The sequence below is a fragment of the Procambarus clarkii genome, chromosome 4 (assembly GCF_040958095.1).
Source record: "Procambarus clarkii isolate CNS0578487 chromosome 4, FALCON_Pclarkii_2.0, whole genome shotgun sequence".
NCBI classification, from domain to species: domain Eukaryota; kingdom Metazoa; phylum Arthropoda; class Malacostraca; order Decapoda; family Cambaridae; genus Procambarus; species Procambarus clarkii.
In genome coordinates this window covers 35,342,764-35,358,559 of record NC_091153.1, presented here as the reverse complement: position 1 = coordinate 35,358,559, position 15,796 = coordinate 35,342,764, and positions in this window count along the sequence as shown.

Genomic DNA, 15,796 nt, shown 5'->3' with positions numbered 1-15,796 from the left:
CTACTTCTTTTGTAAGGTCTGATGGCGTAGTGGGTTAAAGCATACTAGTTATGCCAGCTACTGGAAGGTAGTTGTGCTTTCTGGGTTCGAGTCCCACTGGTGGGTGTTGTCCAAAGATTGTTTATCTTCACTTGTGGTTTATGCAAGTATAGGCTTATAAGCTGGACACGAGTTCTCTCACATTGACAGTGGCTTGACGAAAATTGCAGACTGACCCCTCACTCATCTGGTGCCTTCGGGAGGTAGAGATGTTTGAGATATATATATCTCGAACTATCTACTTCTTTTGTAAGGTCTGATGGCGTAGTGGGTTAAAGCATACTAGTTATGCCAGCTACTGGAAGGTAGTTGTGCTTTCTGGGTTCGAGTCCCACTGGTGGGTGTTGTCCAAAGATTGTTTATCTTCACTTGTGGTTTATGCAAGTATAGGCTTATAAGCTGGACACGAGTTCTCTCACATTGACAGTGGCTTGACGAAAATTGCAGACTGACCCCTCACTCATCTGGTGCCTTCGGGAGGTAGAGATGTTTGAGATATATATATCTCGAACTATCTACTTCTTTTGTAAGGTCTGATGGCGTAGTGGGTTAAAGCATACTAGTTATGCCAGCTACTGGAAGGTAGTTGTGCTTTCTGGGTTCGAGTCCCACTGGTGGGTGTTGTCCAAAGATTGTTTATCTTCACTTGTGGTTTATGCAAGTATAGGCTTATAAGCTGGACACGAGTTCTCTCACATTGACAGTGGCTTGACGAAAATTGCAGACTGACCCCTCACTCATCTGGTGCCTTCGGGAGGTAGAGATGTTTGAGATATATATATCTCGAACTATCTACTTCTTTTGTAAGGTCTGATGGCGTAGTGGGTTAAAGCATACTAGTTATGCCAGCTACTGGAAGGTAGTTGTGCTTTCTGGGTTCGAGTCCCACTGGTGGGTGTTGTCCAAAGATTGTTTATCTTCACTTGTGGTTTATGCAAGTATAGGCTTATAAGCTGGACACGAGTTCTCTCACATTGACAGTGGCTTGACGAAAATTGCAGACTGACCCCTCACTCATCTGGTGCCTTCGGGAGGTAGAGATGTTTGAGATATATATATCTCGAACTATCTACTTCTTTTGTAAGGTCTGATGGCGTAGTGGGTTAAAGCATACTAGTTATGCCAGCTACTGGAAGGTAGTTGTGCTTTCTGGGTTCGAGTCCCACTGGTGGGTGTTGTCCAAAGATTGTTTATCTTCACTTGTGGTTTATGCAAGTATAGGCTTATAAGCTGGACACGAGTTCTCTCACATTGACAGTGGCTTGACGAAAATTGCAGACTGACCCCTCACTCATCTGGTGCCTTCGGGAGGTAGAGATGTTTGAGATATATATATCTCGAACTATCTACTTCTTTTGTAAGGTCTGATGGCGTAGTGGGTTAAAGCATACTAGTTATGCCAGCTACTGGAAGGTAGTTGTGCTTTCTGGGTTCGAGTCCCACTGGTGGGTGTTGTCCAAAGATTGTTTATCTTCACTTGTGGTTTATGCAAGTATAGGCTTATAAGCTGGACACGAGTTCTCTCACATTGACAGTGGCTTGACGAAAATTGCAGACTGACCCCTCACTCATCTGGTGCCTTCGGGAGGTAGAGATGTTTGAGATATATATATCTCGAACTATCTACTTCTTTTGTAAGGTCTGATGGCGTAGTGGGTTAAAGCATACTAGTTATGCCAGCTACTGGAAGGTAGTTGTGCTTTCTGGGTTCGAGTCCCACTGGTGGGTGTTGTCCAAAGATTGTTTATCTTCACTTGTGGTTTATGCAAGTATAGGCTTATAAGCTGGACACGAGTTCTCTCACATTGACAGTGGCTTGACGAAAATTGCAGACTGACCCCTCACTCATCTGGTGCCTTCGGGAGGTAGAGATGTTTGAGATATATATATCTCGAACTATCTACTTCTTTTCTAAGGTCTGATGGCGTAGTGGGTTAAAGCATACTAGTTATGCCAGCTACTGGAAGGTAGTTGTGCTTTCTGGGTTCGAGTCCCACTGGTGGGTGTTGTCCAAAGATTGTTTATCTTCACTTGTGGTTTATGCAAGTATAGGCTTATAAGCTGGACACGAGTTCTCTCACATTGACAGTGGCTTGACGAAAATTGCAGACTGACCCCTCACTCATCTGGTGCCTTCGGGAGGTAGAGATGTTTGAGATATATATATCTCGAACTATCTACTTCTTTTGTAAGGTCTGATGGCGTAGTGGGTTAAAGCATACTAGTTATGCCAGCTACTGGAAGGTAGTTGTGCTTTCTGGGTTCGAGTCCCACTGGTGGGTGTTGTCCAAAGATTGTTTATCTTCACTTGTGGTTTATGCAAGTATAGGCTTATAAGCTGGACACGAGTTCTCTCACATTGACAGTGGCTTGACGAAAATTGCAGACTGACCCCTCACTCATCTGGTGCCTTCGGGAGGTAGAGATGTTTGAGATATATATATCTCGAACTATCTACTTCTTTTGTAAGGTCTGATGGCGTAGTGGGTTAAAGCATACTAGTTATGCCAGCTACTGGAAGGTAGTTGTGCTTTCTGGGTTCGAGTCCCACTGGTGGGTGTTGTCCAAAGATTGTTTATCTTCACTTGTGGTTTATGCAAGTATAGGCTTATAAGCTGGACACGAGTTCTCTCACATTGACAGTGGCTTGACGAAAATTGCAGACTGACCCCTCACTCATCTGGTGCCTTCGGGAGGTAGAGATGTTTGAGATATATATATCTCGAACTATCTACTTCTTTTGTAAGGTCTGATGGCGTAGTGGGTTAAAGCATACTAGTTATGCCAGCTACTGGAAGGTAGTTGTGCTTTCTGGGTTCGAGTCCCACTGGTGGGTGTTGTCCAAAGATTGTTTATCTTCACTTGTGGTTTATGCAAGTATAGGCTTATAAGCTGGACACGAGTTCTCTCACATTGACAGTGGCTTGACGAAAATTGCAGACTGACCCCTCACTCATCTGGTGCCTTCGGGAGGTAGAGATGTTTGAGATATATATATCTCGAACTATCTACTTCTTTTGTAAGGTCTGATGGCGTAGTGGGTTAAAGCATACTAGTTATGCCAGCTACTGGAAGGTAGTTGTGCTTTCTGGGTTCGAGTCCCACTGGTGGGTGTTGTCCAAAGATTGTTTATCTTCACTTGTGGTTTATGCAAGTATAGGCTTATAAGCTGGACACGAGTTCTCTCACATTGACAGTGGCTTGACGAAAATTGCAGACTGACCCCTCACTCATCTGGTGCCTTCGGGAGGTAGAGATGTTTGAGATATATATATCTCGAACTATCTACTTCTTTTGTAAGGTCTGATGGCGTAGTGGGTTAAAGCATACTAGTTATGCCAGCTACTGGAAGGTAGTTGTGCTTTCTGGGTTCGAGTCCCACTGGTGGGTGTTGTCCAAAGATTGTTTATCTTCACTTGTGGTTTATGCAAGTATAGGCTTATAAGCTGGACACGAGTTCTCTCACATTGACAGTGGCTTGACGAAAATTGCAGACTGACCCCTCACTCATCTGGTGCCTTCGGGAGGTAGAGATGTTTGAGATATATATATCTCGAACTATCTACTTCTTTTGTAAGGTCTGATGGCGTAGTGGGTTAAAGCATACTAGTTATGCCAGCTACTGGAAGGTAGTTGTGCTTTCTGGGTTCGAGTCCCACTGGTGGGTGTTGTCCAAAGATTGTTTATCTTCACTTGTGGTTTATGCAAGTATAGGCTTATAAGCTGGACACGAGTTCTCTCACATTGACAGTGGCTTGACGAAAATTGCAGACTGACCCCTCACTCATCTGGTGCCTTCGGGAGGTAGAGATGTTTGAGATATATATATCTCGAACTATCTACTTCTTTTGTAAGGTCTGATGGCGTAGTGGGTTAAAGCATACTAGTTATGCCAGCTACTGGAAGGTAGTTGTGCTTTCTGGGTTCGAGTCCCACTGGTGGGTGTTGTCCAAAGATTGTTTATCTTCACTTGTGGTTTATGCAAGTATAGGCTTATAAGCTGGACACGAGTTCTCTCACATTGACAGTGGCTTGACGAAAATTGCAGACTGACCCCTCACTCATCTGGTGCCTTCGGGAGGTAGAGATGTTTGAGATATATATATCTCGAACTATCTACTTCTTTTGTAAGGTCTGATGGCGTAGTGGGTTAAAGCATACTAGTTATGCCAGCTACTGGAAGGTAGTTGTGCTTTCTGGGTTCGAGTCCCACTGGTGGGTGTTGTCCAAAGATTGTTTATCTTCACTTGTGGTTTATGCAAGTATAGGCTTATAAGCTGGACACGAGTTCTCTCACATTGACAGTGGCTTGACGAAAATTGCAGACTGACCCCTCACTCATCTGGTGCCTTCGGGAGGTAGAGATGTTTGAGATATATATATCTCGAACTATCTACTTCTTTTGTAAGGTCTGATGGCGTAGTGGGTTAAAGCATACTAGTTATGCCAGCTACTGGTAGGTAGTTGTGCTTTCTGGGTTCGAGTCCCACTGGTGGGTGTTGTCCAAAGATTGTTTATCTTCACTTGTGGTTTATGCAAGTATAGGCTTATAAGCTGGACACGAGTTCTCTCACATTGACAGTGGCTTGACGAAAATTGCAGACTGACCCCTCACTCATCTGGTGCCTTCGGGAGGTAGAGATGTTTGAGATATATATATCTCGAACTATCTACTTCTTTTGTAAGGTCTGATGGCGTAGTGGGTTAAAGCATACTAGTTATGCCAGCTACTGGAAGGTAGTTGTGCTTTCTGGGTTCGAGTCCCACTGGTGGGTGTTGTCCAAAGATTGTTTATCTTCACTTGTGGTTTATGCAAGTATAGGCTTATAAGCTGGACACGAGTTCTCTCACATTGACAGTGGCTTGACGAAAATTGCAGACTGACCCCTCACTCATCTGGTGCCTTCGGGAGGTAGAGATGTTTGAGATATATATATCTCGAACTATCTACTTCTTTTGTAAGGTCTGATGGCGTAGTGGGTTAAAGCATACTAGTTATGCCAGCTACTGGAAGGTAGTTGTGCTTTCTGGGTTCGAGTCCCACTGGTGGGTGTTGTCCAAAGATTGTTTATCTTCACTTGTGGTTTATGCAAGTATAGGCTTATAAGCTGGACACGAGTTCTCTCACATTGACAGTGGCTTGACGAAAATTGCAGACTGACCCCTCACTCATCTGGTGCCTTCGGGAGGTAGAGATGTTTGAGATATATATATCTCGAACTATCTACTTCTTTTGTAAGGTCTGATGGCGTAGTGGGTTAAAGCATACTAGTTATGCCAGCTACTGGAAGGTAGTTGTGCTTTCTGGGTTCGAGTCCCACTGGTGGGTGTTGTCCAAAGATTGTTTATCTTCACTTGTGGTTTATGCAAGTATAGGCTTATAAGCTGGACACGAGTTCTCTCACATTGACAGTGGCTTGACGAAAATTGCAGACTGACCCCTCACTCATCTGGTGCCTTCGGGAGGTAGAGATGTTTGAGATATATATATCTCGAACTATCTACTTCTTTTGTAAGGTCTGATGGCGTAGTGGGTTAAAGCATACTAGTTATGCCAGCTACTGGAAGGTAGTTGTGCTTTCTGGGTTCGAGTCCCACTGGTGGGTGTTGTCCAAAGATTGTTTATCTTCACTTGTGGTTTATGCAAGTATAGGCTTATAAGCTGGACACGAGTTCTCTCACATTGACAGTGGCTTGACGAAAATTGCAGACTGACCCCTCACTCATCTGGTGCCTTCGGGAGGTAGAGATGTTTGAGATATATATATCTCGAACTATCTACTTCTTTTGTAAGGTCTGATGGCGTAGTGGGTTAAAGCATACTAGTTATGCCAGCTACTGGAAGGTAGTTGTGCTTTCTGGGTTCGAGTCCCACTGGTGGGTGTTGTCCAAAGATTGTTTATCTTCACTTGTGGTTTATGCAAGTATAGGCTTATAAGCTGGACACGAGTTCTCTCACATTGACAGTGACTTGACGAAAATTGCAGACTGACCCCTCACTCATCTGGTGCCTTCGGGAGGTAGAGATGTTTGAGATATATATATCTCGAACTATCTACTTCTTTTGTAAGGTCTGATGGCGTAGTGGGTTAAAGCATACTAGTTATGCCAGCTACTGGAAGGTAGTTGTGCTTTCTGGGTTCGAGTCCCACTGGTGGGTGTTGTCCAAAGATTGTTTATCTTCACTTGTGGTTTATGCAAGTATAGGCTTATAAGCTGGACACGAGTTCTCTCACATTGACAGTGGCTTGACGAAAATTGCAGACTGACCCCTCACTCATCTGGTGCCTTCGGGAGGTAGAGATGTTTGAGATATATATATCTCGAACTATCTACTTCTTTTGTAAGGTCTGATGGCGTAGTGGGTTAAAGCATACTAGTTATGCCAGCTACTGGAAGGTAGTTGTGCTTTCTGGGTTCGAGTCCCACTGGTGGGTGTTGTCCAAAGATTGTTTATCTTCACTTGTGGTTTATGCAAGTATAGGCTTATAAGCTGGACACGAGTTCTCTCACATTGACAGTGGCTTGACGAAAATTGCAGACTGACCCCTCACTCATCTGGTGCCTTCGGGAGGTAGAGATGTTTGAGATATATATATCTCGAACTATCTACTTCTTTTGTAAGGTCTGATGGCGTAGTGGGTTAAAGCATACTAGTTATGCCAGCTACTGGAAGGTAGTTGTGCTTTCTGGGTTCGAGTCCCACTGGTGGGTGTTGTCCAAAGATTGTTTATCTTCACTTGTGGTTTATGCAAGTATAGGCTTATAAGCTGGACACGAGTTCTCTCACATTGACAGTGGCTTGACGAAAATTGCAGACTGACCCCTCACTCATCTGGTGCCTTCGGGAGGTAGAGATGTTTGAGATATATATATCTCGAACTATCTACTTCTTTTGTAAGGTCTGATGGCGTAGTGGGTTAAAGCATACTAGTTATGCCAGCTACTGGAAGGTAGTTGTGCTTTCTGGGTTCGAGTCCCACTGGTGGGTGTTGTCCAAAGATTGTTTATCTTCACTTGTGGTTTATGCAAGTATAGGCTTATAAGCTGGACACGAGTTCTCTCACATTGACAGTGGCTTGACGAAAATTGCAGACTGACCCCTCACTCATCTGGTGCCTTCGGGAGGTAGAGATGTTTGAGATATATATATCTCGAACTATCTACTTCTTTTGTAAGGTCTGATGGCGTAGTGGGTTAAAGCATACTAGTTATGCCAGCTACTGGAAGGTAGTTGTGCTTTCTGGGTTCGAGTCCCACTGGTGGGTGTTGTCCAAAGATTGTTTATCTTCACTTGTGGTTTATGCAAGTATAGGCTTATAAGCTGGACACGAGTTCTCTCACATTGACAGTGGCTTGACGAAAATTGCAGACTGACCCCTCACTCATCTGGTGCCTTCGGGAGGTAGAGATGTTTGAGATATATATATCTCGAACTATCTACTTCTTTTGTAAGGTCTGATGGCGTAGTGGGTTAAAGCATACTAGTTATGCCAGCTACTGGAAGGTAGTTGTGCTTTCTGGGTTCGAGTCCCACTGGTGGGTGTTGTCCAAAGATTGTTTATCTTCACTTGTGGTTTATGCAAGTATAGGCTTATAAGCTGGACACGAGTTCTCTCACATTGACAGTGGCTTGACGAAAATTGCAGACTGACCCCTCACTCATCTGGTGCCTTCGGGAGGTAGAGATGTTTGAGATATATATATCTCGAACTATCTACTTCTTTTGTAAGGTCTGATGGCGTAGTGGGTTAAAGCATACTAGTTATGCCAGCTACTGGAAGGTAGTTGTGCTTTCTGGGTTCGAGTCCCACTGGTGGGTGTTGTCCAAAGATTGTTTATCTTCACTTGTGGTTTATGCAAGTATAGGCTTATAAGCTGGACACGAGTTCTCTCACATTGACAGTGGCTTGACGAAAATTGCAGACTGACCCCTCACTCATCTGGTGCCTTCGGGAGGTAGAGATGTTTGAGATATATATATCTCGAACTATCTACTTCTTTTGTAAGGTCTGATGGCGTAGTGGGTTAAAGCATACTAGTTATGCCAGCTACTGGAAGGTAGTTGTGCTTTCTGGGTTCGAGTCCCACTGGTGGGTGTTGTCCAAAGATTGTTTATCTTCACTTGTGGTTTATGCAAGTATAGGCTTATAAGCTGGACACGAGTTCTCTCACATTGACAGTGGCTTGACGAAAATTGCAGACTGACCCCTCACTCATCTGGTGCCTTCGGGAGGTAGAGATGTTTGAGATATATATATCTCGAACTATCTACTTCTTTTGTAAGGTCTGATGGCGTAGTGGGTTAAAGCATACTAGTTATGCCAGCTACTGGAAGGTAGTTGTGCTTTCTGGGTTCGAGTCCCACTGGTGGGTGTTGTCCAAAGATTGTTTATCTTCACTTGTGGTTTATGCAAGTATAGGCTTATAAGCTGGACACGAGTTCTCTCACATTGACAGTGGCTTGACGAAAATTGCAGACTGACCCCTCACTCATCTGGTGCCTTCGGGAGGTAGAGATGTTTGAGATATATATATCTCGAACTATCTACTTCTTTTGTAAGGTCTGATGGCGTAGTGGGTTAAAGCATACTAGTTATGCCAGCTACTGGTAGGTAGTTGTGCTTTCTGGGTTCGAGTCCCACTGGTGGGTGTTGTCCAAAGATTGTTTATCTTCACTTGTGGTTTATGCAAGTATAGGCTTATAAGCTGGACACGAGTTCTCTCACATTGACAGTGGCTTGACGAAAATTGCAGACTGACCCCTCACTCATCTGGTGCCTTCGGGAGGTAGAGATGTTTGAGATATATATATCTCGAACTATCTACTTCTTTTGTAAGGTCTGATGGCGTAGTGGGTTAAAGCATACTAGTTATGCCAGCTACTGGAAGGTAGTTGTGCTTTCTGGGTTCGAGTCCCACTGGTGGGTGTTGTCCAAAGATTGTTTATCTTCACTTGTGGTTTATGCAAGTATAGGCTTATAAGCTGGACACGAGTTCTCTCACATTGACAGTGGCTTGACGAAAATTGCAGACTGACCCCTCACTCATCTGGTGCCTTCGGGAGGTAGAGATGTTTGAGATATATATATCTCGAACTATCTACTTCTTTTGTAAGGTCTGATGGCGTAGTGGGTTAAAGCATACTAGTTATGCCAGCTACTGGAAGGTAGTTGTGCTTTCTGGGTTCGAGTCCCACTGGTGGGTGTTGTCCAAAGATTGTTTATCTTCACTTGTGGTTTATGCAAGTATAGGCTTATAAGCTGGACACGAGTTCTCTCACATTGACAGTGGCTTGACGAAAATTGCAGACTGACCCCTCACTCATCTGGTGCCTTCGGGAGGTAGAGATGTTTGAGATATATATATCTCGAACTATCTACTTCTTTTGTAAGGTCTGATGGCGTAGTGGGTTAAAGCATACTAGTTATGCCAGCTACTGGAAGGTAGTTGTGCTTTCTGGGTTCGAGTCCCACTGGTGGGTGTTGTCCAAAGATTGTTTATCTTCACTTGTGGTTTATGCAAGTATAGGCTTATAAGCTGGACACGAGTTCTCTCACATTGACAGTGGCTTGACGAAAATTGCAGACTGACCCCTCACTCATCTGGTGCCTTCGGGAGGTAGAGATGTTTGAGATATATATATCTCGAACTATCTACTTCTTTTGTAAGGTCTGATGGCGTAGTGGGTTAAAGCATACTAGTTATGCCAGCTACTGGAAGGTAGTTGTGCTTTCTGGGTTCGAGTCCCACTGGTGGGTGTTGTCCAAAGATTGTTTATCTTCACTTGTGGTTTATGCAAGTATAGGCTTATAAGCTGGACACGAGTTCTCTCACATTGACAGTGACTTGACGAAAATTGCAGACTGACCCCTCACTCATCTGGTGCCTTCGGGAGGTAGAGATGTTTGAGATATATATATCTCGAACTATCTACTTCTTTTGTAAGGTCTGATGGCGTAGTGGGTTAAAGCATACTAGTTATGCCAGCTACTGGAAGGTAGTTGTGCTTTCTGGGTTCGAGTCCCACTGGTGGGTGTTGTCCAAAGATTGTTTATCTTCACTTGTGGTTTATGCAAGTATAGGCTTATAAGCTGGACACGAGTTCTCTCACATTGACAGTGGCTTGACGAAAATTGCAGACTGACCCCTCACTCATCTGGTGCCTTCGGGAGGTAGAGATGTTTGAGATATATATATCTCGAACTGTCTACTTCTTTTGTAAGGTCTGATGGCGTAGTGGGTTAAAGCATACTAGTTATGCCAGCTACTGGAAGGTAGTTGTGCTTTCTGGGTTCGAGTCCCACTGGTGGGTGTTGTCCAAAGATTGTTTATCTTCACTTGTGGTTTATGCAAGTATAGGCTTATAAGCTGGACACGAGTTCTCTCACATTGACAGTGGCTTGACGAAAATTGCAGACTGACCCCTCACTCATCTGGTGCCTTCGGGAGGTAGAGATGTTTGAGATATATATATCTCGAACTATCTACTTCTTTTGTAAGGTCTGATGGCGTAGTGGGTTAAAGCATACTAGTTATGCCAGCTACTGGAAGGTAGTTGTGCTTTCTGGGTTCGAGTCCCACTGGTGGGTGTTGTCCAAAGATTGTTTATCTTCACTTGTGGTTTATGCAAGTATAGGCTTATAAGCTGGACACGAGTTCTCTCACATTGACAGTGGCTTGACGAAAATTGCAGACTGACCCCTCACTCATCTGGTGCCTTCGGGAGGTAGAGATGTTTGAGATATATATATCTCGAACTATCTACTTCTTTTGTAAGGTCTGATGGCGTAGTGGGTTAAAGCATACTAGTTATGCCAGCTACTGGAAGGTAGTTGTGCTTTCTGGGTTCGAGTCCCACTGGTGGGTGTTGTCCAAAGATTGTTTATCTTCACTTGTGGTTTATGCAAGTATAGGCTTATAAGCTGGACACGAGTTCTCTCACATTGACAGTGGCTTGACGAAAATTGCAGACTGACCCCTCACTCATCTGGTGCCTTCGGGAGGTAGAGATGTTTGAGATATATATATCTCGAACTATCTACTTCTTTTGTAAGGTCTGATGGCGTAGTGGGTTAAAGCATACTAGTTATGCCAGCTACTGGAAGGTAGTTGTGCTTTCTGGGTTCGAGTCCCACTGGTGGGTGTTGTCCAAAGATTGTTTATCTTCACTTGTGGTTTATGCAAGTATAGGCTTATAAGCTGGACACGAGTTCTCTCACATTGACAGTGGCTTGACGAAAATTGCAGACTGACCCCTCACTCATCTGGTGCCTTCGGGAGGTAGAGATGTTTGAGATATATATATCTCGAACTATCTACTTCTTTTCTAAGGTCTGATGGCGTAGTGGGTTAAAGCATACTAGTTATGCCAGCTACTGGAAGGTAGTTGTGCTTTCTGGGTTCGAGTCCCACTGGTGGGTGTTGTCCAAAGATTGTTTATCTTCACTTGTGGTTTATGCAAGTATAGGCTTATAAGCTGGACACGAGTTCTCTCACATTGACAGTGGCTTGACGAAAATTGCAGACTGACCCCTCACTCATCTGGTGCCTTCGGGAGGTAGAGATGTTTGAGATATATATATCTCGAACTATCTACTTCTTTTGTAAGGTCTGATGGCGTAGTGGGTTAAAGCATACTAGTTATGCCAGCTACTGGAAGGTAGTTGTGCTTTCTGGGTTCGAGTCCCACTGGTGGGTGTTGTCCAAAGATTGTTTATCTTCACTTGTGGTTTATGCAAGTATAGGCTTATAAGCTGGACACGAGTTCTCTCACATTGACAGTGGCTTGACGAAAATTGCAGACTGACCCCTCACTCATCTGGTGCCTTCGGGAGGTAGAGATGTTTGAGATATATATATCTCGAACTATCTACTTCTTTTGTAAGGTCTGATGGCGTAGTGGGTTAAAGCATACTAGTTATGCCAGCTACTGGAAGGTAGTTGTGCTTTCTGGGTTCGAGTCCCACTGGTGGGTGTTGTCCAAAGATTGTTTATCTTCACTTGTGGTTTATGCAAGTATAGGCTTATAAGCTGGACACGAGTTCTCTCACATTGACAGTGGCTTGACGAAAATTGCAGACTGACCCCTCACTCATCTGGTGCCTTCGGGAGGTAGAGATGTTTGAGATATATATATCTCGAACTATCTACTTCTTTTGTAAGGTCTGATGGCGTAGTGGGTTAAAGCATACTAGTTATGCCAGCTACTGGAAGGTAGTTGTGCTTTCTGGGTTCGAGTCCCACTGGTGGGTGTTGTCCAAAGATTATATATATATATATATATATATATATATATATATATATATATATATTTATATATATATATATATATATATATATATATATATATATATATATATATATATATATATATATATATATATATATATATATATATATATATATATATATATATATAAATTTCCATTAAATTTGGAAATACTTTTAATTAAGAATCTTGCAATAAAAAATATTCTCAACAATTATCAAAATGACATTATCCAAATCAGCCGTTACAGTTTCTGATATTGCAATAGCAACTTTCGTGGTAAGTCGTATATCACAAAGAAAAATAATGGAGACCCTTCAACAAAGAATAGGAAGTAAATATTTTAGAAACATAATTATTCAGAATGTAATGTGGAAAAATATACCTCCCAATTTCCTCAAAGCTTTCTTAGATCAAAATCCTTACGATTTTGAAGTAAAATTTACAACGCTAGGTTCCAACATGCTAAAATGTTATTACGATGTAAAAACTAACTGTCGACCGGGATCGGGATCAGCTATTTTAATTAATGAACGTGAATATGCCTGTAGTGAAGCACGTTACGCAGTTTATAATGAGGTGCTTGAATTTCTTCAAGAAAGATTTGGTAATGATTTAACGTCTGTTCTAAGTAATACAGTAACAGACAATCATCATCCTTTCTCTAAACCTATTCCCTTTGAAACTTGGTCAATTCACGTCAAGGAATCTAATGAAGATTACTGTGGGGTACAGTTATCTGCCCTTAAGACATTGGCTCTAAGACCTTCTAGTCGATGGAGTCCTTCCGATGAAAACGATGCACAATCTTATCAAAAGAACCCCATTGCCTATACGAAAAATCCAAATACATCTCAACTGAGAAAAGTTGCAGCTGGCTTAATCGATGCTCCACCACTGTCCTGGAATATTCAATATCAGAATATAAACTTCAATCCAGTATATTGTAAACGCTTTCGTAAATACTACGATAGTCAGATAGATCAATGCCATAGTCATGTCCACCGCAAGATATTGGGTTTTATACTTGGTACACAAATTGTTAACCAATTCAGTGATGATGAATTAGTGGATGTATTTGCTCTCACGGGAGGGAGTAACATTCTTATAGATGAATGAGGCAAGCAAGATTATATGGATGTAGATAGAGGTTATAGCGAAAAAGTTGTTCCACAGTCAATACTCGAAAAGGAATTATTTGTCGACAAGGCAGATGTAGTGGTATCGTCTGAAAATGTATCACTCATTGAGCAGTATACTACTACTTATAATTCTTTGGATGTTATAATAAATCATTTAAACTCTGAATTTTCTGATTTATTAACATTATTAAAAGATAGAGCCATTACTATAACCGAAATTGAAGTTACAACTAGAGTGCCTAAAATCATTTCAAGATTGTTAAAATATTTCTCAGAAAACATCCTTCGTGACACTCTTCAAGAAGTATTGTCAGTAATGATGGCCGGAGCGTCAGCTCAACAAATGGTAGTTCAACTTTTGGTGATGATCATTCGATCATCTATGGTCGAAATGGGCATTCAATTTTCACTCTGGCTTTTATCTGGTCTCTCGACTTCATTATTGTTACGGACCCGAGTCCAGCGTCGGAGCACGGAGCAGTGACGACAACGCCATCTGTGAGTCCGCTCCCGAAACCCCCTCCAAATGGACAACGCCATCTAGTGAGGACGGGATATACCGGCCACAGGTGCTGGATTCCCGTCTTAATCAGCTCATAACATAGCCGCTGCTGACCTCTGGTGAGGTGGCGCTTAGACAGCAACGCCATCTATGGAATGAAGAGGTGGACGTTTGTGTCTAAGCCTGTAAGTGAGGTTTTCTAGAGCGTCCCAGTATTAATGACGTGTCTGATTGCAGAGTCGACCTGGGACTGCTGTGTTGGATGATGGATCAGTCTACCCAAGGCAGCCAAGGTCTCTTCACCAGTCTGCTTTGAAGAAGCTGCGAGTCACCCCCGGACGAACTCTGTTGAGAGTATTAGCCTGCCTGTGGCGTGGCAGTGTTGGGAATCGCCTTATCCAGGGATGGCTGGTGGAAGAGACTAGCCACTGTGGTGCTTAGTGAGGAGAGTGATCAGCGGGATCACACGAGGCTCCTGCCTAGGGCTCGCAACCCTAGTATCGGTCGTGGAGTGGCCTACACAGCAGAGCTGATTGGTACCTGCCAGCTACAGGCTGGATTGTGGTTGAAGGCCTCCACGACGAAGCACCCAGTGGGACTGTGATTTGGCTGGCCTGTGGCCAGGGTAGATTCGTCATAGAATCATTGTGGATTCATCGTGGGCCACGGAAGAAGGAACCAGGGCTACCCAGAGTGAGCACCGTGGACCATCCAGTGTCTTCAGAGGAAGACGAACCTGTACATAATAGTGTAGTTATAAACCCCATGTGTGATTGATATTTATTTATGGTGGTGGTGAATATATATATATATATATATATATATATATATATATATATATATATATATATATATATATATATATATATATATATATATATATATATATATAAATTGGAACATTTGTATCCCTCCCCCTTTAATTTAACTTGCGTTACGGAACACACCCCTTGAAAGCCTCTACTAACTTGGGGCCAGATTCCCAAACTCTACTAACAACAGAGAAGAACCCGGTTGCGTCCCACTAGGGCTGTAACAATTATCAGTTATTTTATCAGTGGGACTAGTGTTGTTACCATTAGAATTATATTTATCTATCAATAATATTGGAGGGTATAATAAAGAAATGACCCATGCTACATTAAATAACATTCGCAAGGAAATGATTCATAAATTGTTGGAACAGGACATAAATTTGGGTCAATATATTAAACTAGGGCCTTCACAATCTGTAACCACCCCGCAAATATCACCATATATGATATATTTGTCTGCAATATATGAAATAATTCATCTTTACCCTCAATGTACAAACATAATTGCTGTGGATGGGACGACCACAAATTATCTAGAGGAAGGCAAGATGATTTTAGACCTGCTTAATCAGTTTGACGTAAACAGTCTGGGCCAAACAATTACTCATAAGCTTAATTCTGAAATTTCGAGAAAGACACTAAAGTGATCGATATGAGTCACCAAAAAATTCATGAAGCCAAATATAAACATTATCCCATTCAAACGGCAGAATTTGAAATACAAGAAGTGGAAAATTTAATTTCAAGTTCAAAATGGGATATATTAATTTTATGTTTAGCTTTGATATTTTTAATAATAAGTCTACTCCTCTTTAAGAACCATCCTTATAATTATTACGCACTAGGTATAAGTAGTTTATTTTATATTTGTTGGTCTCTTTCTTCACTGTGGTTGGGTTAGATTGACGTGTTTGAATAGTATAAGAAGACATCAGGTCAATCTTTGAAGAAAGAAAAATAGGATGAATGGGGTAAAAAAAACTTTTATAACATATTAATGTACTGTAACGTTGTTATATCCCTAGGA